The following is a 26,702-nucleotide window of genomic DNA, read 5'->3' as shown; positions in this document are numbered from 1 at the left end:
TAAATATTTTTCCCACCAAAAATATGTAAATTATTCATTTCGCGCATTACTTATAGTTAAAGTAGGTTGCAATTTGAGCAAGTCGTTAGTCAAATTAATTGAGTACCGAGTACCAGTACCAACACTAGTGCTATTATCAGTATTGCTATACTTGTGGCAACCCAGCTGGGGCTGTGCTATCCGCCAACACTACGTGCAGTGGCAGTGGCAATCAACACTGGCCCAAATGCTCATGTTAGTTGTCAGAGAGCCGAGCGACAGTGAAGACGTACGTGTGTGCTCAGACTGTGCTCTCAGAATACATTTTGGTCATTTTCCTGCTGGTATAAATTAATATAAAATTTCAAAACAACAAATCACGAAAATAAATCAAATTAACGCCGCCATAATTATTGAAAAACAAACATACGATAACGTACAATGCTTGCAAATACAATTTATGCAAATTTCAGGCAGGTTTTTCTCAACTAGCAGAGCAGCAGCGACTCGAGAATTTAAAAAAATGGTTTAAATAAACACACAAAAGGAAAATGGTTATTTTTTGTTTGTACCCCCAGTTTATGTACAAATGGAGAATAATGTGTGTGTGAATTTTTTTTGTTTCATTAGTTAAGGAACACATTTGTTTTGAATTCCAATTCCCCTCTATTAAACATTTTTGCATATAACTAGCAACTGCAGAAATGTTTAATATTTGTAACTGAGAAATGTCAATTTTTCTACACACAACAAACACTGAAAGTCGAAGCCATTAATTTTTCCCACCCGGAAAGAATAAAATATTTAAACGTTTATAACGAGTCATCATACAGCAAGCTCTACGTCTTTTCTAAAAAAAAAAATTCCAAAGAAATTCGCGTGAAGAAAGATTTTTACTCGCGTCGCGGTATATACTTCAACTGTTTTTGAACTTTTATTGCGTTGCTGCAGAGCAAGAGCGGCGAAAATACAACAAGACGGATTCGAAAAAACGTGTGTGGAGTGCAAAGTGCTGCTCTCTCTCTCTCTCTCTCCCCGATGGCGATGATGGTGGAGGGAGAGCACGATTCTCTGTGTGTGTGTGTATTTATGTGTCGCGTCGCCTTGCGATTGCTGTGCGCGTTTTTCGTTCATTCGCCGTCGCCGCAAACTCACACACTGACGGCCATTGTTGCTTGCTCAGTAGCAGCAGGCAGCGGCTGCAGTCATGGTGCAAAGAAGCTACAAGGTATGGCATTGTGCAGGTCCGTTATTTGATCTCTCCGTGTGACGTCGTAATAAACATCATATTGTGATTATTGTCGTCACGTGTAATTTAATGCGCAGTTAAATTATATAAAGTCACTTTGTGTAGCAAAAACTGCTATAAGAGGCCTCAGAAATGAAATGCCAGCCACACAAAGGGGCAAATAGTTTCTTGCGCTATCACTCCATTGTCTACGTGGAGCATATTATGACGTATCGCACAGTGAGAGTAAGCAAGTTGAAGTCGTAAATGCCATACCTTTTCTCTTTTTACCGTGGGCTGCACCAGCACTGCCGACACACATATTTTGTCGCTTCTGCCGCCGTTGTTGTTGCCGTTGTCGTTGTGTAGTCGCAGCCGTCCCGTCTCGTGTGTCGTCGTTGTCGGTTTTCGCCGCCGTAGTTTGCTTGCTGCTGCCCTGCCTGTTACTCCCGACTGCCTGATTGCATTTCTTGAGATCATCATTTCGCTATTAATAACGATTGTTGTTTATATTTTGTTTACTATGCAAATTTTTTTTAGCAAGAACATCTAAAAGTTCTAGCAAAAAAAGAACCCCTATAAAAAATAAGCACATTGACAACCAACCACAACGTCGTACATACACACATACAAGCATACATAGTTAAAATCATTTGTTCAAAAAAAAAATTAAAACTGCGTAAATGTTATTTACAAATAAAAAACAAGAAACAACATAGTAACAAAGAACATCATATTAAACAGCAACAACAACCATACGAAGCAAAGAAAAAGAATAAAAGTAAGAAAAGTGCAAAGCAAAAGTAGCGGAAAGGTGAAGACAAAAGCAGAGCGCGCCTTGCTGTGCTGCTGAGAGACGAGACGACGCAGCGCAGGCAGACCAGCAAGAGAGCGTAAGCAGTAAGCACATTACGACGCGAACGCGACCTACTAAAAAGGTGATTTTTTTCCTAATTTTATTATTTACATTTTATTTGTTTTAGTTTACGCATAGATGTAACTCAATAGGCTAATGATTTTGTAATTTAATTTGTAAGCGTAGTACCAACAAGAACAACTACTATTCGACAACAACAATAAAACGGGCACAAGTGCTTGAGAACATGAATGACTCAATTTACCGTAAGCAAATAGTAAGCCAAAAAAAATACAGAGATGACAAATTTTTGCGCGTTAAGTAAAAATTTAAAAATTGAATTAAGTAAAAATAAACGTAATTTGCATTGCCTATACAACAAAAAACAAGTACACTTTTTCTTCGCTTTTGGACTCGTAACAGACATCTCGCTCTCCGCCGTCGTCGTTGTTCCGAATTTCATAACCACTACATACATACGATGTACTTTAATATACATATGTATGTATGTAAGTGCTACGCGATTGATAAATCATCCGTCGACTCCCTCGCCCCACATACATATGTTATGCATTTAATTATGTATGTACCTCAGCGCTGTTCATGTTTCAACTATATTTATTTCTTTATTTGCCCATCTCCATTAGAAATTATATTTGCGAAAAGTAAAATCTTACTCATGCGATGTTTCACACATGCGCACACCTCATTCTGCTCAATTGTGGCTTTGTCGCGCGCTCTCCTATCTCTTTTTGCCCGTCAGTGTTGCCACACCAACGCCAACGACTTTGCCTTGAACTGTGCGTGTGTGTGTGTGTGCGCGCTGTCATTGGCTGACAAAAACAGCACATTTTTTATATTCATTTTATTTTATCATCTGCTACCTCCTCAACCCTTAAGCACGGGCACAGGAAGCGAAAAATATTCGCCTTCGACAATTTCGACATTCAAAATATACATATGTAAATCTGTATGTATGTAGGCTTTTACGAGTAGTAATACTTCTAAATACCCAATTGTGAGTATCTACAGAGTATGTAATTAAAAAATATTAATCAGTCTTATGCGATTAACTTGCATGTATCTATGTATTTACATATGTATGTATGTACATATGTATGTATGTGCATTGTACGTGTGTGTTTGTGGATGTAAATAATGGTACATAGAAATTTTGTTGCTATTCTGTTTTTGATCAGTTGAGAGGGGGGATGCAAGTATGTATCTAATGCTGTGTAGATGCATATGCATATGTATACATACACATACATACATGTGTATGGTGCACGTAAATAATTGTATATCTTTGTCCTCTTTTTCGATAGGTCTTGAAAGGGGGACATTTGAGGTTTTGGGCATGGACCTGTAACGCAGCTGATGATCCGCTACTTTGATTTTCGTTGTTAATTATCCTTTTGAAAATGACGTCACATTTGCATAACTGCTGTTGACATGTCCGCAAGTTGGCTATTTATAAGAAATTGAAAATAAAAAGTCAAATAAAAGTATGCATGTGTATGTGAGTTGTCGTCGTCGTTGTCGTCGCATTCCTCAAATAATTTCGTATTTTATAATGGGTGGAAAAATAGCCAAACAAGCATTGTCACACACACATGTGTACATGCATGCGCGCATACACAAATGAGCACGCGGCAGACGTTCGCATGGCAACGCCGTTGTCGTCCCTCCCCCCTCTAATCCGTGTCGTCTGTCCCACAGTTGCTTCTGTGGCCTCGCTGTCGCGTTTTCGAGCCAAACGGCTCGGGCCGTGCTGGCGGCAGCGGCAGACTGAACGTTTCCATACATTCGAATTTTCAACGAACTTCGTTGTGTGGCTGTCGTTGTTGCTTTGTAGCGCGCGCGCTCTTTCTCTCTCTCTCTTTATTTCTCTGAGCTACACGGCTACAAATTATTTTCACGACACAAAAAAGTCGCTCGCCGGTATGTCTGCTAGCTTTTGTTCTTGTTGTTGAATGTTGCTGCTGCCATTAGATGTTCTTCGTAGAATTTACTTGGATTATTATATACACACTTACATATATTTTTTTAATTTTAAACAATTTTGCTAAAATTTAACAACATCTTGATTAAAACGTTGCAGGTAGTCAATAGTGAAATTTGCATATGATGAGCATGTTTGTGCGTTTGCATTCTTCCGCTTCCACTCACACATACATGTCTACATTATACATACATATATGTGTGTACATATACCTACACACATACATATGCATATGTATTTTAGTGTGAATGTGTTATTAATGTGTGTCCGATTTTCGTAGTGATGTAATATAGTTTTTTAGGTGCGGTTGCGTTTTTAATTCAATATACTATGTATGTATTTACATACATACATACATACGAGTATGTGTGTATGTGTGTGTATATACATATGATTGTATTTTACTTACTCATCGTTGACGCCAAATGAGGTCGTATACATAATATGTACATATGTATGAAGATAATTCATATGTATGTACATAGTGTCTTACAGCCACCCTCTAAATGGAGAGACTGATTTAAATATCATAACCTCAATTAATGCCGTTATCGGTCCTGTTTTTTCAATTATACACTAATGAGTCTCCTCTGTCTTTAAATTATTACATTAAAAAATTCAATTTGTCAAGCTTGCGATAAGTACTTGGCCTCACCGCCCGATAGAGCCACTATCGCAAGTTTACTATCGTGTAGTACATTCTCCTAGACGGCTATTGTTAAAATTTCAGTTGAATCGAAATTTAAGTTTTACTCCACCCCGGGGGTGTATTTGCGGATTTAAGAAAAATGGAAGAAGAGGAATATCGGTCGGTAATTCGATTGAATCTTCTACATATGGCGACCGTTTAATCACGCCCAGATATGAATATATTAAGCCCCCCTGTTCTATTGCTGACTCGGTTTGTTATATCTATGAACATACATATGTATGTATGTATGCATGTATATAAAACGCGATTGCACTGAATTTACATATGTGTTAATTCAAAAAATATCTTAATTATTTTGTTTATTACGTCACTCAAATAATCAGCATCGAATGATCTAAGAAATGTGTTGTTCTTTAAAATGACAACAAAAACAGCATCATATTCTAAAAGAGTGCTTTTGATGTTCTTGTCGCCTCAAGTGGACTGTGCTTGGATTCTTATACATACATATGTACACACATAAATATGTATGTATGTATGTATTTATATTTGGTTATTTCAACATATTTGCTTATACTAGAATATATAAAAATGACTTCCGTTCGAAAATGTATGCTCACACATACATGTAAATGCGTACATGTACATAAATTGTTGTTTGAGTCGGAATTATCACCACTTCGTTGCACATGTTCGTATCTACATTGTACATTATTATGTATGTATGTATGTACGTACAAACACGAGTCTCGTTTAAGGCAATGTCAATTCAGCATACATATGGATGTATGTTCTTATGTACATATGTAGGTATACATATTAAGATACATACATATGTATGTATGTACACAATTGCACACATGTATGTATGTGTTTATGTACATGCATGCAGGGTTGATGCAGGTGCACTGCCTTCATATGTATGTTAGTTCCGTATTTGTATGTATTGTAGCTTTAATAAATTAAGCACCATTAAAATTATTAAAGATATTGACCTGGTTTATGCGGCGGCCTGAGCAATAAATACATAAATATGTACATATTTACAATAATCGCCAGAAGAACAACAACGGAAAAAATGCGTGTGCGCGTTTTTTACTCTCAGATTGCTTGCAACTGCATTTAACAGTTAATATTAGTGATACGTCATATGAGCAGATAAGCGCAATAGAAAAGAGAATAGGAGGGCGGTAGAGAGAGAGAGAGAGAGCGAGAGAGAGAGAGAGAGAGGGAGATATTAAATGAGAGAAACAACTAAGCAACTGACCGAAGTAGTTTGTTGCTGTCTTAGTGCCATGCTGTTACCTGCCTTCTTGTGGCAACAATAAAAGCAGTAACAACATTATAGCGGTTTCCACCCAATTGATTGCCAAGTTTATTAACTTAAGCTGAAGCTGCTCTACAGCTGTTTTTTCAGCTGCGCCTAACATCATTCAAGAGAGAGTTAGCGGGAGAGAAAGAGAGCAAGTCTGGTGTTCTCTCATTCAGTTAACTTTAATTGCCGATGCCTTTGAACAAACTGATTTATCAGCTCAACAATTTTTATGCCATTTAGAGCTACAAAACTATCGATAGTGGAGCCATTACATGTTTTAATGGGAATACAGTCGATGGTATAGTTCTTGTTTAATTAAATTGTGTATGTAAATTAAGCTTTGACCTGTACTGCTTAGTCAGTATTTAAAAGGGGATGTGCAGATCTTGACTCTGATCCAACGAAAGATTGCTTTTGTAGAAATTCGCATACTTTAACCACTGAATTGTGAAAGTGACAAATAAATGCGTACTGTATCGATAGTGGAAAAATATTCGATGATATCAACAATATTATGACTTCTAATGGCCAACATGAATACAAAAAGAAATAACTATGAATGCCTTAACGAAATCAAGTGCGTTAATTTTAATAAATTGATGCGAAGAATCAGTTGCCGAGTGACCGTGAGAGTCGAGCTGTCATCTCTTATAAATGTATGTGTTAAACATACATACATATGTACATATGTATGTATATGTATGTATTTATTTATATGTATTTATGTACACACTTTTATGTCTAGCAGAGCGTCTTCGTCACTGACAGGGCGGACAGAGCTATTAAAATCGCGAATGCGAAACGATTTCGAATTTTACTACTTATTTCTGCCCTCTTCATTTTTTTATTTGTTTATTTATTTCAATTTCTTCGCGAGACCAGCAAACGGTAAATGGCATATAATTTTGTATGTAAATACATATGTATTGAATAGATTATATATTCGCTGAAAAGGGAAGGGCTCAGTAGGAGTAAAGTAAAAGACAATAGTCGCGGACCGCCGTGCGTCTGTTCGCTTTAGAGTTTTATTGGAGACTGACACTTTTGCTATACATATTCTTTATGCTTACATTCGTATGCAACAGTGACAGATAACTTGTAGATAACATAAGATTATTATCTGCTTATATTAACATGCGTGCATTGGTACTTATGTTTGTATTGATTTTCAACACCCTTCCTCAATGCAAACATGTTTTACAAAAATTTTCAAATCAAATTTAACAGCTTTGTAAAATGAACATGCTTCGCTTTAGGGAGATTTTTCGTTAAAATATCAGCTATCATTTCATTGGTTGATGTATACTGTAAAACAATTTGTTCTTCGTTTACAACCTGTCTTGCAAAATGATATCTAATATCAATATGCTTTGTTCTTTCATGGTGTACAGGATTCTTAGCTAATTGTTGAGCACTTAAATTATCGCCATGAAGAATAGTTGGAGTACTCGAGTCACCGCAGCCAATCTCCACTATAAGACGCCGTAGGTATATGGCCTCCTTACACGCAGTTGAAAGAGCCATATACTCCGCCTCCGTGCTGCTAAGTGCCACGCTGCGTTGCTTTTCAGATCGCCAGGATATGGGTCCTCCAGCCAAGTAGTATACATAGCCAGTATACGACTTGCGATCGATGCGGTCGCCACCCCAGTCTGCATCCACATAGCCGGTAAGGGGTTGTCCACACTCTTTGTAGTGCAACTTCAGGTCCACAGTTGACGCCAGGTATCGAAGCACATGTTTTACACCCACTAGGTGCTCTGCATGCGGATCTTGATTCCGTTGAGCTAACTTGGCAACGGAATGCAATATGTCTGGCCTTGTTGTAAGCGCCAGCCACATTAACTCGCCAATTGAAGACTGGTAGGATGCAATGTCAACCTTTTGACAATGCTCGCTGGTACATATCACTTGGAAACCAGCATCCAGTGGGGTCGCTGTAGGTCTACAGGTCTCGCATCCATGTTCACGCAATATGTCTTTGATGTATTGCGAATTGCTTAGCGAAATTTCGCCAAGCTCACCGTCGCGCTGCACTTCCATGCCAAGGAACAAATGCAGCTCTCCCTTGTCAACACATTCAAACGATGTTGTAATGGCTGACTTGATGTTGGCCAAGTCCTCTTTTGATCGGCATGCTATAATTATATCATCAACATAAACAAGGATTAATGATAAGTCACCTCTTCCGTTCCTTTTGTAAAGACACGGTTCATTTTCACATGCTACAAAATCTATGCCTTGTAGTACACAATCGAGCTTGGAGTTCCACTCGCGCCCCGACTGCTTCAATCCATATATTGCCTTTTTAAGCAATAAAGCCTTACTTGGATTATTGGGATCTGTGTATCCCTGTGGCTGCTTCATATAAACAGTTTCATGCAGGTCGCTATTCAAATAGGCGGTACACACATCTATCTGGTGAAGGTACAGCTTCAATTCCGCTGCTAACGCCAAAATAAACCGCACGGTTTCCAATCTGCAAACGGGTGAGAACGTCTCTACATAGTTCACGCCATACTTCTGGGAGCACCCTTTAGCAACGAGTCGTGCCTTGAAACGTTCGACTTTTCCATCAGAGTCACGTTTCAGGCTGTATACCCACTTGCAACCAACTGCTCGCTGATCTTTTGGTAAATCAGCCATCTGCCAGGTTTCGTTTGATTGTAGTGCCTGATATTCCTTTTGCATCGCCTCTTGCCAGAATACTGCATGTGTGCTACCAACGGCCTGATCATAGGATGTCGGAACCATTACGTCACTAGCAACCAATGCTCCAAGCACATTGTATTGCTTTCTTGGACGACCAGGTTTACCATTTCGAACAATTTTAGGCCGGCCTGGCCCAATCTTCACAGTATCCTCGTCAGAGTCTTCTTTTTCGACTGCACTCTCATATGCGTTGGAGCTGCTGTCGTCAGAACTGTGCTCACTGTCATCGTCGTCGATGCTTCTGTCACCATCCGTGTGAGTGACATGCTCTTGAACCTCGCATGCAGGAAAATCTACCGTAACGGTATCTTCATTGGTATGACCACCACAACGCTCATCAAATAGAATGTCTCGTTTTTCGACAATCGTCCTCGTCTCTGGGTCGTATAACCGATAGCCTTTGGCTGCTACCGAATACCCAACCATACGGTACTCATGCCCTTTGGGTTTGAATTTGCCTTTACGGGGACCCTTTGCAAGTGCAACTGCAATGGAACCAAAAACTTTTAGATGGCTAACACAGGGTTTCTTACCTGTCCACGCTTCCATTGGAGTCAGGTTGTTCAGTGCACTGGTAGGTGATCTGTTTCTTATGTATACTGCTGTGTTGACTGCTTCGGCCCACAAAGACTCGCCTAGGCCCGACTGCACCAATAAGCATCTGGACATCTCCGTTAATGTCCGGTTTGCTCTTTCCGCCACGCCGTTCTGCTGCGGAGTATAAGCCACGGTCAATTGCCTTGCAATACCATGGTGTTTCAGGAAACCGTTGAATGTTGTGTTGACAAACTCGCCTCCATTGTCGGTTCGAATACATTTGAGCTTTTTATCTGTTTGCCGTTCAACCAAGTTTTTAAATTCGACGAACTTACTGAACACTTCATCTTTCTTCCGCAAAAAATAAACAAATATACGCCTGGACTTGTCATCGATGAAGGTCAGAAAGTATTTGGATCCAGCAAGTGACTTCGTGTCGAATGGGCCGCATACATCAGCATGAACCAGTTCCAACAGCTCTTCGGCACGGTTAGTGCTTACCTTTGGGAATGGCTGTACATGTATTTTGCTTAGCATACACGTTTTGCAATTCAAGTTGTCTGGGAAAACAACCTTTCCAATACCACGCACTAGCTCTTTGCTGATCACTTCCTTCAGACTGGTAAAATTTAAATGGCCATAACGCTTATGCCACAATGTACCATCTGATTCAGTTGCGGAATAACACCTATTTTGTTTGCCTTGAAACATATAAAGGTTCCCAACTTTATTCGCTTTCAGTATACACTCGCCGTTTTGTATAACTTTAGCAAAATGTGGCCCAAAATGTATAACATTGTTCTTTTGCACTGACCGGCTGACGGACATAAAGTTGCCATTCATTTTCGGTACATACAGTACATCTGACAACACCAAGGTACAAAGTTCTGTCTGTAACTTCACCTCTCCTCTGCCTTCGGCCTTCAGGAAACCAGCGTCAGCTAAACCGATCATTTCAGTGTGCGCAATAAATTTTGAAAATAACGTCTTATCGCAACACATATGGCTTGTTGCTCCGCTGTCCAGACACCACATGTTGTTCTCTATCTTTCCAACGTCCAACGCATTTAACAAGCTGCTCTGCTTTTCCATCTCTTTCTTTGTCGATTGCTTTTTCCCTTCACCGCGAATTTTCTCACGCTTGCACTGTGCCTTGTAGTGCCCTTTTTCGCCGCAGTTGTAGCAAACGACGATTTTTGAATTCCTTTTTGAATTCGCTTTGGAATGCGCGACGATCTGCTGCGTAGCTATAAATGCTCTTGCATTCTCGCTCTCTCCATCTGCATTGCCTCTGCGCTCTCCCTCTTCCATCAGCTTGATACATAACACATCAAATGACGGTAAATTGTCACGCGTCTCAATGGCGACGACAAAATTTTCGTATGGTTCGGGCAAGCTTGACAACAACACGATTGTTTTTAACTCATCATTTAATTCGATGCCAACTGTACACAAACCATCCAGAATTTCGTTAAATTCGTGTATGTAACTTGAAATGCTTTGGCCTTGAAACATGCGTTTGCCTAGCAATTTCTTGTACAGCGACACTTTCCGTACAGGTCCACTCGGCTGATGAACGTCCTTTAACTTTTTCCATGCCTCGTACGAAGTGTTGCAATTTTTAATGAAGCCCAATTGTGAAGCTTTTACACTTAGCGTTATAATTGCTAATGCCTTTTCATCTTTTGGCCTTGAACTCTCAGTATTACTAGGTTCAGCACCTGATGCCACACTCCACAATTCCGCGTGCACTAAGACAGATCGCATCTGTATGCTCCATGAGTCATAGTTATGCTCTTCCAATTTGTCTATTTGATATAGCGCACTCATTTTTTAAATGTTATATTTCTTGAGTCACCAAACGATTACTATTTCACAATACTTTGAACTTCTCCTATGAGCCTATATGCCCTGGGCCCATAACCTATTGAATAGATTATATATTCGCTGAAAAGGGAAGGGCTCAGTAGGAGTAAAGTAAAAGACAATAGTCGCGGACCGCCGTGCGTCTGTTCGCTTTAGAGTTTTATTGGAGACTGACACTTTTGCTATACATATTCTTTATGCTTACATTCGTATGCAACAGTGACAGATAACTTGTAGATAACATAAGATTATTATCTGCTTATATTAACATGCGTGCATTGGTACTTATGTTTGTATTGATTTTCAACAATATGTATGTGTATGAGTATTTGTTGACCAAAACTGCGTACTTTTTGGGGTTGTAGAGATACAGATGCCCCCATAAAGCTCCCCCTAACATATTATATTACAAAATTTTTGCTTGCTTCGTCAGTGTTATCTTCTAAGTTATAACAATATGCATACATACATACATATGTAGATTTAACTCAACTTTTGTTGATAACCTTTAACTTTTCATATCAAACATTTTACCTTTTAATTAGAATGAGAAATGTATTCCAAAAGGTATGTACATATGTACATACATACATAGATTATTTATAACTGCCACATACATTTTTATTTTTTGTCAGTGTATTAATTAAAACATTTTACAAGATAAACCTTACATTTAATGAGGAAATGAAAAAAGCAGTGCCTGATAATAAAAATAAGTATATACATACATACGCATACATACTTGTATGTATGTATGTATATATATAATTATTTAAAATAATGAAAATAACGGAAAATAACAACATCCTTGCATTTCCTATTAAGAGTCCTATAAAAAAGAATTATTTAAAAAAAAGTTATTTAGTTTAACAAGAAGAGCATATATAGTACATATGTACATACATACTTAACTAGTAGTATATATGTACATACATACTTAACTAGTAGTATATATGTACATAGTTTTGTTTGACTTTTAAAAAAATAGGTATTTTCATTTTATATGCCATGCACAAATGGATCACACACATACATACATATGTACACACACCCATACCTAGTACAATTTCATTGATTTCGACTTTTACTTTCTGCTGAAGCTCGCCATAACTGTTTATTTCCCGTCTTTACTGTTGTTGTTGGTGCTGTTATTATTGTTGGACTTCTTCAGTTGCCTTTTTCTGTTTCTGTTTGCTCGCTTTCTTTGTTGTTATTTTAATTCTCTTCTTTATACATTCATGCGTATGTACATACATACATACATAATATTTGTTGTTTATGCCGTTTGGAATTTTATTTTGCCAAGTTGCCCGTTTTTTTGTCTACCTTCTTTATTTAAGCAGAATTCGCTTACACGCCTTTTTACTACAAAGCTCTCTTTTTACATTTGGCTTGTTTGTGGTTGTTGTTGCTAGAGTGTAGTTGCTTTGTTGTTGCTTGCGCGGAAGTGTGTCATACATTATTCCAATGAGTGAGAGAGTGACGCCGACAGCGCAACGATGACAACAGTTCTCTACCAAATAATGAACGGCACATTTTAAAAATGTGTCAGCTAAGCCAAAGGGCGTCGAAATTTAGGGCAATGAGCGTGGGTGGTGGTAGGCGGGGGGGTTCAACGGAGAGATCTGCAGTGATGAAGAAGAGGAGGAAAGGTTGAAGCACCTGCTCTGTCACTGTCCAGCTCTCAGCAGACTCAGGTTAACTGCCTTCTTGCAACGCTTCCCAAACGATCTCACTGATTCAACAAATCTGGATATTGTAAAATTAACTAAATTCAATAGCGATTTCGGGTGGTCGAGACATAAACTAGAAATCAAAAAAGTATGAATCTAATATAATTTTCAGTATATAAATTTCTAATAATATTAAAAATCAAACGCGCAATGAATATAATAAAATACAAACCTTATTGTATGATGCCCGGAATCGCAGAAAGCCAAATATCAGCAAGCCAAGATCTTCAATACAAAGTAAGAGAGAGAGAAAGAGAAAAAAGGAGAGGTTGAGAGAGGCAAAAACATAGAGATAACATAATCTTATAGGAAAACAAATGAAACATCAATCAGCATTTACATTAATGTTAATTAACAGCAGCTAACTGTTCTGATCCCAATAATAAGTGTGAAATGAAATGTGTTTTTAAAAAAAAAAAAAAAAAAAACTGCAAGCAATGCGGTATTTTTAGGAGTGGCCAGCTGGGTTATTTGTTGCGTAGTCACTCAATACGGGCTATGAAATGTCTTAATTACAAATTTTGTTAATTTTAAAAAAGTTTGTGTTGTATGTTTGGAATTCGCTCGTCACGTGCGCGTGCTTGTGTGTGTGCAGTTTTACTTTTGCAACCATCATCATCATCGAATCATTTAATTGCAGTCTATAATACATACTTGTTTTTCCTGCTGACGTCAACGCAAACACGCGCACTTCAAATTGGCGTTGTTATTGTTGTATTTATGTCTTTTATGTACATATGTACATATATACTATTAACAGATTACTTATGTATGTACATATGTATGTATGCATATGAATTTAGTGAATAATGTCATGTGTATGTAAATATTAGCTTAGTTGATTAGCGCGCTCAAATATGTACATATGTATGTGTATAAATATGTATACATATGTACATGCATATGTACAGATGTTTGTATGAGTGTGTGTGTTCGTGTGTGGAAAACTATTGATAAGAAATTGAAACGTATTGAAGGTTACAAGACATCGCCAACCACAACAGCAGCAACACCCAACGACAATGACTCTCACATTTACATACATACATGTATTTACATACATGAGCAGCCATCACATGGCTATGTTTTTGTGCCTGCGTGTCACATGGCAGTGATGTCGTGTCACGCGCTCATAAACATAATTTGCATCTGCATATGTACACATATGTACATACATATGTATGTACAAGTATACATACATATATGGAATGCTTAAAAGATCGCTCCTACAAGTATAGTACATAGTGCACCGATATTTATGACATTTATCGAGTGTTCTTTCTTCGGGTACAGGTACAAATCACTATGTCTAAAATTTCATATATGTACAAGTATACATAACTATACTATACTTTTAGGAAACAAACCACTTGTATTATTTATTTTTAGTTGAAAAAGTTAAACTCATTTGTGATAATTTGTCTTATTCATTTGAATTGCTGTATCAAGCAAACCAAAGTACTTCGTTGGCAGTCTAAACATACTAGCCATGTTATCGATCAAGTGTGTACTATAAGTATCGAATGGACCTGTTATCGACTACTTTGCAGTTCTATTATAGGCATATCTTTACAAGTAAAGCTGCTAATTTTTTTTGGCCAAACATTGTTTCTATATTTTTTGGCTCTGCTATTGTTGTTGTCCATTCGCGTTAATTAGCAGGTGTTGTTGTTCCTGTTGTTAGGTAGGTTTGTTGAAGAAACACAATCAATTAACGGGTGACATTTTGCAACAAAACGAAACACAGCGATCGCAAATCGAAACACCATAAATATTAAAAAAATATAATTTTAGAATTCGTTTCAAGACAGACACACAGGCATACATACCTATAGTATAAGTATGTATTAGAGTGTGAATTGATTGATCGATGGAAGGAACCGCACAAATTGTAGGACAGTTTTGAAACCCCAAAAGGCAGTTGTGTACATATTTATTGTGACGATATTCCATAATGACAAAGGTGTTTACGACATTGAGGGATATTTTCCGAAGGACACAAATAAGCCAAAAGTTAAAAATGCGTTCCATCTACCAGCCACCCACCCACCTCCTACAACGGCGAACGGTCAAGGTCACAGTCTCTGTCGCAGTCAAGTCTGTTGACCGACCGATGTTTCATTCCATCAGGTAGTTGACAACACATCTCTGCTCTGTGCTCTCTCCTCCTCTCTTTGCTGTCTGTCCGCCAGCCTAAATGTATTTTTGTGTGTATGTATGTATGTATCTGTTTGGTCAGACAGTGTCTGCAGTCGCCAGAGTTGTTGTTGTGGCTGCTTCGTATATTGATTTCATTATCCTGCCAGACATTTGAAGCGCATGAAAATGTTAGCAACCGAATCAAGGATACTCTGACTCTTGAGTCGAAGTTTGAAACTCATCAACTTTTTGTTTACAGTCTTTGGCAATATTGTTTGTTAGATAACATATCTGTGAGATAAAATTCTAACAGATAAGCACTAATATATTAAAATGAGTGTAAATGTGTATAAAAGATGTTAAATAGTATAAATTCATAATATATAAAATATGTTATCCTTTGAGTAGAGTGTATAAAAGTTGATGTCCCCTCTTCATTATTAATTTGAATTCTTGACTGGGTCTGTCTGGGATTTGGCCTCTCTTCGTCCCTTTATAAATATATAACGGTTAATCAAAACAAATGGCAGATGTGTGTTTGTGTATGTGTGTGGGACAGCGACCCGTTGAAATGTCAACGACATGGGCCTCTTGTTAATTTTTTTTTTGGGTTGTTGTACTTAATGATGACGCCGATGCCGACAGAGCAGCTTCAGTGCTTCAGCGCCTCAGTTTCTTTTGTGCGGTTCATTGACATTTGGGAACTACCCGAAGTGCTGACGACGTTGATGATGATGGCAGGCAGCCGCATATTTGGGGTTGTCTTTTATAAACACACAATTATTTTTTTCTTGGGGCATGTATCGGCAGCCTTCCTAGCTGGCATTTCACAACACTGCTCTGCCAGGCACGTTCGAACGTGCCACAATAATTCCAAAATATTTGAATATTTGCGTGCGTCGCACAGAAATTGACTCATGAATGCATTTCTACTTATATACAAAGGAACATTAAAATCGTTGTCTGCTTCTTGCTGGCATGACAAAGCATTTCCACTTCAGAGAATGAACGCTGAAATGCTAGTGTGAGAAAATTAAAGTTGAATTAACAAACTTAAAAGAACGAATTATTTAATGTACATAATCAACGCTTACAAAACATTTGTATAATTTGTACATATAATTTTATATCCAAATACATTTATATATTTATGAGTGCATATATAATTTTTCTTATTCTATCGTTCTTGATTTACTTTCAGACTCCTTTGTCGAGATTTCCAGCAAAAAAAAAAACTAATTAAGGACTATTAAGAGGTGAGTAAACATCTGTTATCGATGAACCTAGGATCAACTGCTATTGCAAAATTGTTGTTGTATTGATAATGGCGATGTTAACTGCTTACTCACTGCTGTTAACTTGATGACGCACTGTAAACGATTGCCGCCGGCTGCAGTTGCCGGTCTCTTGCTCTCCCCTCTGTCTCTCTTTCTGTGTTCTCTTTAGATCGTTACATTGAATTTAGTCATGGTTTGTAAGCAAACCGGTTAACAGTGGTCCCAAATTCCATTCATTGCCAATCAAATGAATGAAATTCTAATTCAAGCTCTATTGAGGATTGAAATTCGCAATTCAAAAACAAATACAACCACATATGTATCTGTAAAATCCAAAAATTTCTTAATTATGTTTTGGGGTAGTCGAATCATTTAACTTGTATCTCAATGCTTATAGTAAACAATAAACAATGAAACATTAAATATGATACCGATAATTTGAATGTAGCCAAACTACAAACCAATATACAATTTGAAACGTGTTTATAAATGTATGTATGTAGAAAAAAATGTGGCTTGAGAACCACTGTCTTGCGGTCTTACAGCTGGATTACTTGATGACGTATGTACATTAAATGTCTCTGCTTACGCTTTACTCTTTCACGCTTACTACTCACCGTATTGCGTTTGCACTTTTTTAGTTGAAGAAACGGACGATGAAGAAGAAATTCTAGTTAGCATTTTGCAACTGACAGCTGACAAAAGTTTGACAGGCTGCTTGCTTGCATACATACATAGATACATACATATATTCGTACATTCTTATACTTATATATAGAGTGTATGTATGGGTGTAGTTATGGCACAGCCGCGTCTCTCGCTGGATAGAAGTGGAACTAAGGTATGAGTGTTGTGGTGCCTTGGAGGGTGTTAGTGGTGTAATAACTGCAGCTGATGTCATCGTCATCGTCTCATCCTGCTTTGTTTTTTTTTTATTATTCTTGTGTGTGTGTGTGCGCGCATGTTGCTGACACATGTTCCTGCCTGTCTGTTGCAGTGCCAAAATGTTGCTCAACTGTGGCGAGCGAGCGGCCCACGCTTCACAAAATACGTAACGTTTAATGGCCATTAAAATCAATAAGTTTAAAACATGTATAGTATACATACATACATACATACAAAAATATGTACAATGTAAATGCAAAATATATATTTAAGTGCTTGCCACGCATCTGACTGATATTGTTGCGCGGACACCTTTTTGGGGCTTATTTTTTTAACAAATCGTGCTCATGCCTATGCCTATTCGGGTGTTAGTGTGGGTACAGGGTCAGTCCGCCGTTACTGTTGTTGCTACCAACCCAATGACCGACCAGCTGTGTGCTTAGTCATAAAAGCAACAAAATTTGGGTCATGTTGTTTGCGCTTTGACAAGGACACTCGCACACGCACACAAATGCATATACACAGCTAAATGTCTACTGTTTAGTTTAGCAGTAAAGCTGTTAACTGACTAAAGGAAACACAAACTAAAACGCTAACACAATGTTGCCACATTTAAGCAAATGTTTAATAGCCACGGCGCATATTTTTAGAACCAATAAAGACTTTCCTCATTCAAAGCTGCAAACAAACTTACGAGTTAACTCGTGAGAAAAAAACCGATAAATATACTTAAAAATCCAAAACATCCAAATTTTCTTAGTGCTGTCATACGCGATGTTCGAACATTTTGTTTTCTGTATGTTTTCCCTTTGTACCGTTATCTACATACGAATTTATGTACATACATATATAGTATGTATTGTGGCATTGGCACGCACTTTGCTCAATGCATGCACCTGTTGTTGTTGTTCTTCTTCTTCTGCTTCACGCTCAATCTAACTGGTTTTTACACGCGTGAATGCATAAAGTTGTGTTTCATTTCCAAAGCGTTCCCCTCTCACGTCGCTCTCCCCAAACTAAACGCGTTATCATCTTTCCTACATATGTATGTACAATATGCACGAGAGAGTGTATGTATTTATGTATGCGTATTAACGATTTACTGTTACACATTTTAAGGGCAATCCCCAATTTCGCAGCTCTGCTGACGTCATCGTTCGTAATAAACTTCAACAATATAAATATGTATGTATGTACGTATGTGTTTGTAGTCTGCTGCTTGCTTATTCTTGATCGCTTAAGTTTGCTTGCCCCTTGTGGCGAAATTAGTGAATGATTCATTTCGTTAACTTGTTTATTTCAATCGGTCCATCGTCGCAGCGGATACTTTGATTATCAGCAATAAATGGAATTGGTGCCATGGGGTGGGTGGGATGTGCAGCCAAGTTTTTTTTAATCGCAAAAGAAGCACTTCCATCGTCTTGGGCTTACTCAAGATATGGTATGGTCCGACAGTCAATGAAGTGGCGTATATACATATGTATGTACATATGCACATATGTATGTACATATGCACATATGTATGTACATATGCACATATGTATGTACAAATGCACATATGTATGTACATATGCACATAAAAATTCGTCAAACAGATTTGAAGTAGGAGGACACTTTTTTATTGCTTGTAATCTGAAAATAACATACACATCATTGTAAAGTTGAAACAATTTATCTACAAACTATTCACACGTCTGGCAATAGCTCTAAGAAGAGTTCTCTTCATAATACCTTCTTATTGTTAATCAATTACAAAATAATAGTTCAAAAATGGAGTCTTCTAATACAAACATATGTATGTACATAGTTCATATGCCGGTATGTGTGTACGCCCAACCCATGCGATATGTTTCCTGTGGTTGTTGCTGTTGCCTTTCAAATCACTTTTCTATGCTTTGCTAATTAATCATGCAGCAATTGTGCTGCGGCCCGGCCTCTGCTGCATTTCCGCCGGATGATGATTATGAAGCTGCTGCTTCACACGTACATACATACTTGTACATACATACTACATGCATACACACTTGTCATACCTACACAAAAAGCTTTTATCACTATTTTAAATACAAATACTCACAACATTCGCGTTTCAGCTGAGCGCGTGCATTAAGCTCAGATGGTAGAAGTTGTTGCGCTCTGTATATTTGAATTGATAACAGAGCTGTTAATGATACCAGGACTGTAAGTATATTTGAATTGATAATAGAGCTGTTACTGATAACAGCAATGATAGGTCACAATGTAATTCTTAACTGATCGCAAGACGGCTTTGAAAAACAAATGCAGATGAAGAGATGGTATTCTAGATTGATCGCATTTTCTCAGAAAATGTCTTTGTGTTTATTAATTCGCGTGAAGTCGCCCTAATCAACGGGAGGGGGTGTGGTGCTTAAAAAAGCATTTCAGAGAACGAAGCAATAATTTAAGGTCTGCCTTTTTTTATATTTTTGTAATCAAATAACACACTTGAATAACAACTGAAAATTTGGAGCGGAAATATGCAAGCACGTCTACATTACCAAACACACTCACACACTTAGAATATTATATAAAGCACAAAACTGAATGCTCGTATTTCTTCAGGCTTCGTTAAGCCCTTCCCTCTGGTCATGAGCATAGAGTGAGGCACACATTTCCACATAAATGTCTATCAGTGGCAAATTCTTAAATCTCCGAATTACAATGCTTACAAATATTACACTTCCTACGGGTACAAACATAATTTGAACTAACAGTTCCATTTTTTTCAAAAACAATCTTTTATTTAAAAAGCAAGATTTAAAACAAAAACAAAAACGAAACCGTACTAAGCGGTACTAAATATTTCGCGATAGAACAAATCGCTTCAAATTTGCTTCTTAAGCGTACTCAAAGTTCTGCTCGTCAGGGCTAGCGTTCTCCTCAACCCAGTATACTACAGATAGTATGTGTTTTTATCCTATATATGTGTGTATATGTAAATGATCTTCAGTTAAAGGCGGGATAAATAAACTGTGGAGCAGTAGCTTATCGCTCGTTACGATGTCGGAGTCGTTTTTATGGCACCGCCGTGCTGCATAAAAATGATTAATAATACCTCGTCATATTTATGTACTATAAGTGTGTACTATGTGTGTGTATTTATTCATTCGAATACATTGTTCATGGTGTTTGTGTGTTTGTTTGTATGTCGAAACGCCAAAATGCTGGCAAACAGTTGCCATTTGGCCTTGAACCTGAATTTTGCAGTTCATTTATTTGTGCGCGGTTTTTTTTTTTTAACTCTTGTTTTCTTGTTGTTGTTGCTGTTGCTGCTATTGTTGCTATTGGTGTTAACGCTGCCGCGTCTTTTTTTTAAATATATGTTCATAAATAAATATACAAATATAGTATATAAAATTTGATCCGATTACGCGTTTTGCGCCACAATGCGACCGTTGATTGGCTTTCTACGGCCATCCGACAAATTGGAAATACTTTTCACAATTTATTCCTTTACCTCTCAGAATATTGGCCACCCTATCAAGTTAATCTATGGCCAGAATTCAATTCAATTAAAATTTAAGCAGTGTCTGAATAGTATAGAAGAGTGTTTGAAAGTATCAATAAGACTTTCGTAAACCAATCACATTGAAATTTCTTAAATTTAAAAGACGGGTTCTGTTATAACAGAATAACAGTGTTGCAAAGTATACAAAATGTTGAAAGCGCAGCGTATAGTTGCTATGAGAATGGTTCATTAAGTTTTTAAGCAATTAAGAAAATTTCGATTTATACCCTGTACCCTAAGGGTAAAAGGGTATACTAGGAAATGTATGTAACACACACAAGTCTTCATACCAAGTTAAGTGTGCCTTGCTATTATAAATAAAGTGCTCTCGCAGTTCATACAGTCGAACGGGACGATGAATGAACGAACGGATAGGTGGACATGTCTACGAGTATATTCCTATATTATCCTATTCTTACTGATGATATACATATGTATGTACCTTTAACATAACCAGGGTTAATTCTCCCATTTGACGTTTGTACCTTTTAGTATGCCTTTTTATCCTCCGGGTAGACGATCTATAAGAATATCATTTTTATAGGTTTCCTTTACTAAAAGTTAGCCTTTCAAAGGTTATTTGATAATTTCCAACACTGTTATTGCATCCATGCTGTAACTTTTTTCTCCCTCTCCTTTTGAACGCATCGACCATAGGTGGCATTAATGTGATTGCACCTGTCGCTATTGTTGTTGTTTGGTTTTTGGGTTAACGAACCTGCACACATGTACGCACATATCTATAAATGTACATATACATATATGTGTATTATCTAGGGGTCGTTAGCGCTACATTTTCGACTTTTTGTTTGTATTGTTTTTTTGCGCGTTTTTGTTAAATTTCAATTCAATTTCAGCTTATATACTTTAGCTTTTATTTATAATTTTTACTCAGATATACCTATCTATGTATGTACATACATACGTATGTATATGCATACTTCTTTTCATAAGAACCTACGCCAGTGCTGCCAATCGCAGTTGCAGTCTGCAGTGCATGGGTTGCACTTTGTGCCATTTGCGCAACTTCTCTATATTCTATAAGTACATATGTATGTATGTATATGACAAATAGGTGTGTGTGCATATTTCGCCAACAAAGTCAAATTCTGACGCACGTATACATACATGCATATATATTTTTCGATATGCTTTGAAATTCAAACAATGAGCCCCACATTCGATTTACATTTATTGTGCATTCGTTTTCGTTTTATTGCTTCCCCCTTTTATTTTATTCTAACTTGACGCTCTGCCCCTGCCTGTCTGCCTGCCTGCCTGCCTGTTGCCGAGCTGGCTAAAAATAGTTGGCCCGCAAGCCAAATCCATACACACATACATACATAGATGTACTATTTACGTCATCCAAGAAGCAGCTCCCAGTACGGAAACGTCACAAATTCGCGCTGGATTAGAAATGAATGGTAATTGCGAGCATTAAATACACAATCGATTCAATCAACAATTTCGAATGTCTTTCCAAAATCCACTAACCCAAAAATTATGGATTAGAGATCTCCAAATGCCTCCGAATCGTATTCAAAACTGATTCACAATCAGAAATCAGTCAGAAATAATTTATAAATAAAGCTTAACTAAACCAACATGGCTTATTTCACTTGATTCCAAAAGTCCTTAATTTCGAACCGGGCAACGTTACTAGCTGTATATAGCATTAAGACAAATCCATATAAATGTTCAAAAAGTTAAAAAAAAAAAAAATGAAGCTCTTTATTGGTTTGGCCTTAAAAAATATTAAAGAGCCCAATATTATGTGGCAAATTGGAAGGAATATACTAACTAATGTATGCAGAAATCAGAAATTTACACTGAAATCGTAATAGCGCCAACAAAGCGTGATATGAAGTGATGAGACGGCATTTCGCGAATCAGCAACGGTTAGAGATCCAAAACCAAACAAACACCAAATCACTTTCGATATAATTCGGCACAAATCGATAGGTTATCGTTCAATATTACACAACACTGGTCGCTTTGATTTCCGTGTGGAAACTGATTGTGAAGTATGAGGTGATTTTCTGATGTTGGTTCATGAAAACAGATTATTTCCGGTATGGTAAGTCTGTCGAAACAGATGGTTGCTACTAAATATTTCTACAGCATTTCTCAAAAGTGTTCAAAGCAGCGAACCAAATTATTTGATTAAATATGTATTTTCTGCAATACTATGCTGTTCATACTATGCTCCTCCTACGAAATTTATGTTAAATAATTATATTAAATATAAAATATAAATTTTAAGGATATCAGGAAATCCCAGCCAATTTAAAGTCTATCTTTATCTTCCACTTTATTTCCCTCCCTCCAACCACTTCCTCTCTGCAACTGCTCACAGCTTCGCTGTTAATGTTAAACGACGATCGTAATGTATGTTATGTGTCTGTTACATACTAGATATGTTAAATACATAACATACACATACATATATATGTATAGTGTTCATACATTTCCATCTCTATATTTAGTTAGGGCATTTGTGCTTGGCTTTGATTTTCTTCTTATACCAATTCCACACCAACAATAACAACTGCAACAGCTGCAAATTAGCGTGAAAAACTATTGCTCTCAAAAAATATCGAAAGAATAATAATACAAATATGTACTTGTATGTATGTAGGCAAGTAGTAATGTGAACGAGTAAGAGAAAAAGGTAGTAATAAGCACATCGCTTTTCAATTCTTCTTCGTTTTCACGCTTATACTCGTATGTGCACTTGATTGTATATATGTACATATGTATCTATACATAGTATATGTGCTTTACTCACAAGCAGGCAATGGTTTGACTTTAAATTTAGGGTGTTCTGCAATCCGCTCTTCTTGATAGAGCAATTCAAGTACCAAATTAAATTTATGAAACGAGAAAAAGATAAAAATTTACATTTATAACAGTCATTCGAAATATTAATTAATAACATTTGTAAAGCAGCTCTCAGATACCATATAAAACGAAATTATATTTGGAAAAGTTGCATTTGAATCATTAACATTATTTAAAAAGAATACTTTAAGTATCTTTAATTCTTGAGTTCTTTTGCTTAACAAATCGCTTTAAAAATAATTCAGAAGTTTAAAGAAACAGCGATTTGCGGAATATCTGATGAAAGCATAGGTTCGTTGTGAAAATGCAGAACACCCCTGAATGTTGTTGTTGTATTTTGGGTTTTCATTTTTTAGGTCAGCACTTGGCAAACTCGCCTACACACACATGCATACAAACGTCATATATTTTCACTTTTTCTTGCGGCGCTATTATGGGGACGGTAGTTGTTTTGTTGTTGTTGCTGCTGCTCTGCTGGTATCGCCCTCTGCTGCGCAATTTTGGACAACTATCAGCTGATTGCAAGTGATTCGTGATAATTTGTAGGCGTATGTATGAACGCCCACAATTTTATATTCGTGTATAATGTGTCTATATACATATGTATGTACATACATTACAGTTCTTAGTTTTATTTCTGTATAAGCATCTCGTAAAATGTTACTGTGCATCTGCTTGCTTCTTTGTTTCAAACCATTTTGCCATACATACATACATACATTCATATGTATGTATGTACATGATGCATTCATTTCGCAGCTCCCATTATATGGCAATTTACTAATTTACAATTACAGCCTTACATTTGCACTTGCTGCGTCAAAAATAGAACAGCTGCTGTAATCAGTGGCAGAGGCAGCGACGTACAATTTCGTTGATGCTAAATGACGTTGCGCTGCTGCTGGTGGTGCGACGTCGACGCTGTGCTCAATTGAAAGCATCGTTGCAAATTGTTGCCGTGTGCTACATTTTTTATTTTTTGGCATGCGTCCTTGACCCAAAAGTTGCCAACCCATACACAACTTATGTACACGAACATATACATATATGTATGTTACTTAACAGCGCACCTACCTCCTTACTTCCCTCTCATAACTGCCATCTTAATAGCAAAATGTCAAGGTCAACTTTACAACTCCTGCCCTATCTACATTTAGCTGTTAATGTTAATTGACGATCCTTATGTACTATGTTATGTGTCTGTTAAATACAAAGTTGTACTGTGCATGTTTCTATAATTTCTTCCTGAGCTGCCGCTGCTCTCAGCTGTTTGTAATTTCGGTTCCCGCATTGACGTTCTTGAATTTTATTTGTGTAATATTTTTCATACGAATTCATGTGTGTGTGGGTACCGACATTTCGCTATATTGCATGTACATATGTGTACATATGCATGTATATACATATGTATATATCTATCTATATACATATGTATGTATGTATATGTATAAAAATGGAAGTATGTATGTATGTATATACATATGTATGTACATATATTCCCTTGACACTCCGGAAGCGCTCAACCGATTTTGATCAAATTTTGTGGCAATATTAAAAATAGTCCAGTCAGTGCAATTGTAAAGTTTCCTGCCGATTGTTCAAAGCGATCATCCGTCGTTTTCAGGCTTTTTTCTGCTCATTTTCATTTGTTTGACAGTGACTTTGTACTTTGTTTGTCAATGTTGTTTGTTAGAAACGGAACAATAATGGCACTCTTCTTGGCTTCCGCAAATCCACATCTCAATACATGAAACACAAACAGACGATGGATATCCTTTGTCCAGACGAAGAAAGGTGGACGACGGTGGGTCTCAACTATAATCAAGGATCTAATCGATATGTACATGTAGAGAAGTAATAATTTGAATAGTGGCCGGTGCTTTCAGTGTATTTCAATTTTCCGTATGTTGTTATAGCACACTGAAGGACATAATCAGAAAATGTGAACAAACAAAAATAAATCGAATTATTTTCTTTAAAAGCAGCAAGTATTTTCATTTTTACACCTTACAAATTTTAATTCCCTGAAGTCCATAGGGTGTCCCAAAATATTTCAAATCAGTCAGATATAAACAGTTGACTGAAGAATACATATACATATGTATGTATGTATGTATGTCAATACACATACATATATGTACATACATATGTATGTATACACACTTAAATACATAGTAGCGAATTAATCGCAGCAGGCATTGCATTTGGAATCGTCCAGAAATTATTTCTTCTTCTGTCAACATAGTTTGTAAATTTTTTAGTGTACTACCTGCCATTGGAACGTAGTGTGCTGAGCTAGCGAGTCTAACAATTTAGAAAACCTTGTCGCGTGTGATTTACTTTTAAGTCGTTCTTTGGCGCTCGCAATTCATATGTTTGTATATTAAATAACGGAAAAGGACAACGGTAAATTCAGCTGTAATTTATTCTTCCATTTCATTTCTGCGCCGTTTCACTCGTCTTGCCTTGCTCTCCTGTCCTTTTAATCTTGTCAGCTGATTGCATTACATTGATTGGTTTTTAAATGCGCCGACGTCGACGTTATCGCTGACGTCGACGTCGACGTCAACAGCAATGCATCGCTACCTGTTGTGCGGGTGCTGCAGTGGCAGCAACGCCGGCAGCGGCAGCAGCTGTTGTCGCTACTGCTGTTTTTCCTCATGCTGTGCTGTTGTTGTAGTTCCTTGCAGCCCACAATATAATTTTGCTCACAACCTAGCTTCCTTTTAACCTTGCCTTTAATGCCAACGAAGTATTTATGTATATGTGTGTATGTGTGTACTTCCATACTATACATACAACACATCCCACGTCCACTTTTCTTGCCTGTTGTCTGTCACTGTCAGTGGAAGGGAATAAAAGTAGAAGTGAAAAATAAGTGCAACGGTAGTCAGGTATAAGGGATTAAAGAGGAGAAGAGAAAATCAGTAAAGGAAAAACAGAATGCAAATAAACGGAACTGAAACTAATCAGCTGTTTTCTTCTTTTATTTCATTTCTTTTGCAGACTGCTTCAAAGGAACAACAACAAAATCTAAAAGCCACAAGGAAAAAATTTATTTTTCATAAAAATAAAAGGAGAAAGGAACGGAAGACTAAAAAGCAATTACAAATAACACAAAATATTTATTATAAACTCAACAAAAATTTAA

At 37.2% G+C, this 26,702-nt stretch overlaps 2 long non-coding RNA genes across 2 annotated transcripts; both read left to right on the top strand.

Moving 5' to 3' along the window:
* The first annotated feature begins 760 nt into the window (after positions 1-760).
* On the top strand, positions 761-26,687 carry LOC115633281. Its single transcript, XR_003996332.1, has 3 exons — positions 761-2,145; positions 16,221-16,275; positions 26,558-26,687. It is a non-coding gene; the product is annotated as an uncharacterized LOC115633281 (long non-coding RNA).
* Positions 2,929-3,571, top strand: LOC115633282. The gene is made up of 2 exons (XR_003996333.1): positions 2,929-3,081; positions 3,389-3,571. It is a non-coding gene; the product is annotated as an uncharacterized LOC115633282 (long non-coding RNA).
* Positions 26,688-26,702: the final 15 nt, after the last annotated feature.

This window comes from Scaptodrosophila lebanonensis, unplaced genomic scaffold (genome assembly GCF_003285725.1).
Source record: "Scaptodrosophila lebanonensis strain 11010-0011.00,11010-0021.00 unplaced genomic scaffold, SlebRS2 tig00001418-arrow-arrow-pilon, whole genome shotgun sequence".
Lineage (NCBI taxonomy): Eukaryota > Metazoa > Arthropoda > Insecta > Diptera > Drosophilidae > Scaptodrosophila > Scaptodrosophila lebanonensis.
Note: the sequence above shows the minus strand (reverse complement) of the source record. Positions and strands in the feature narration are given on the sequence as shown.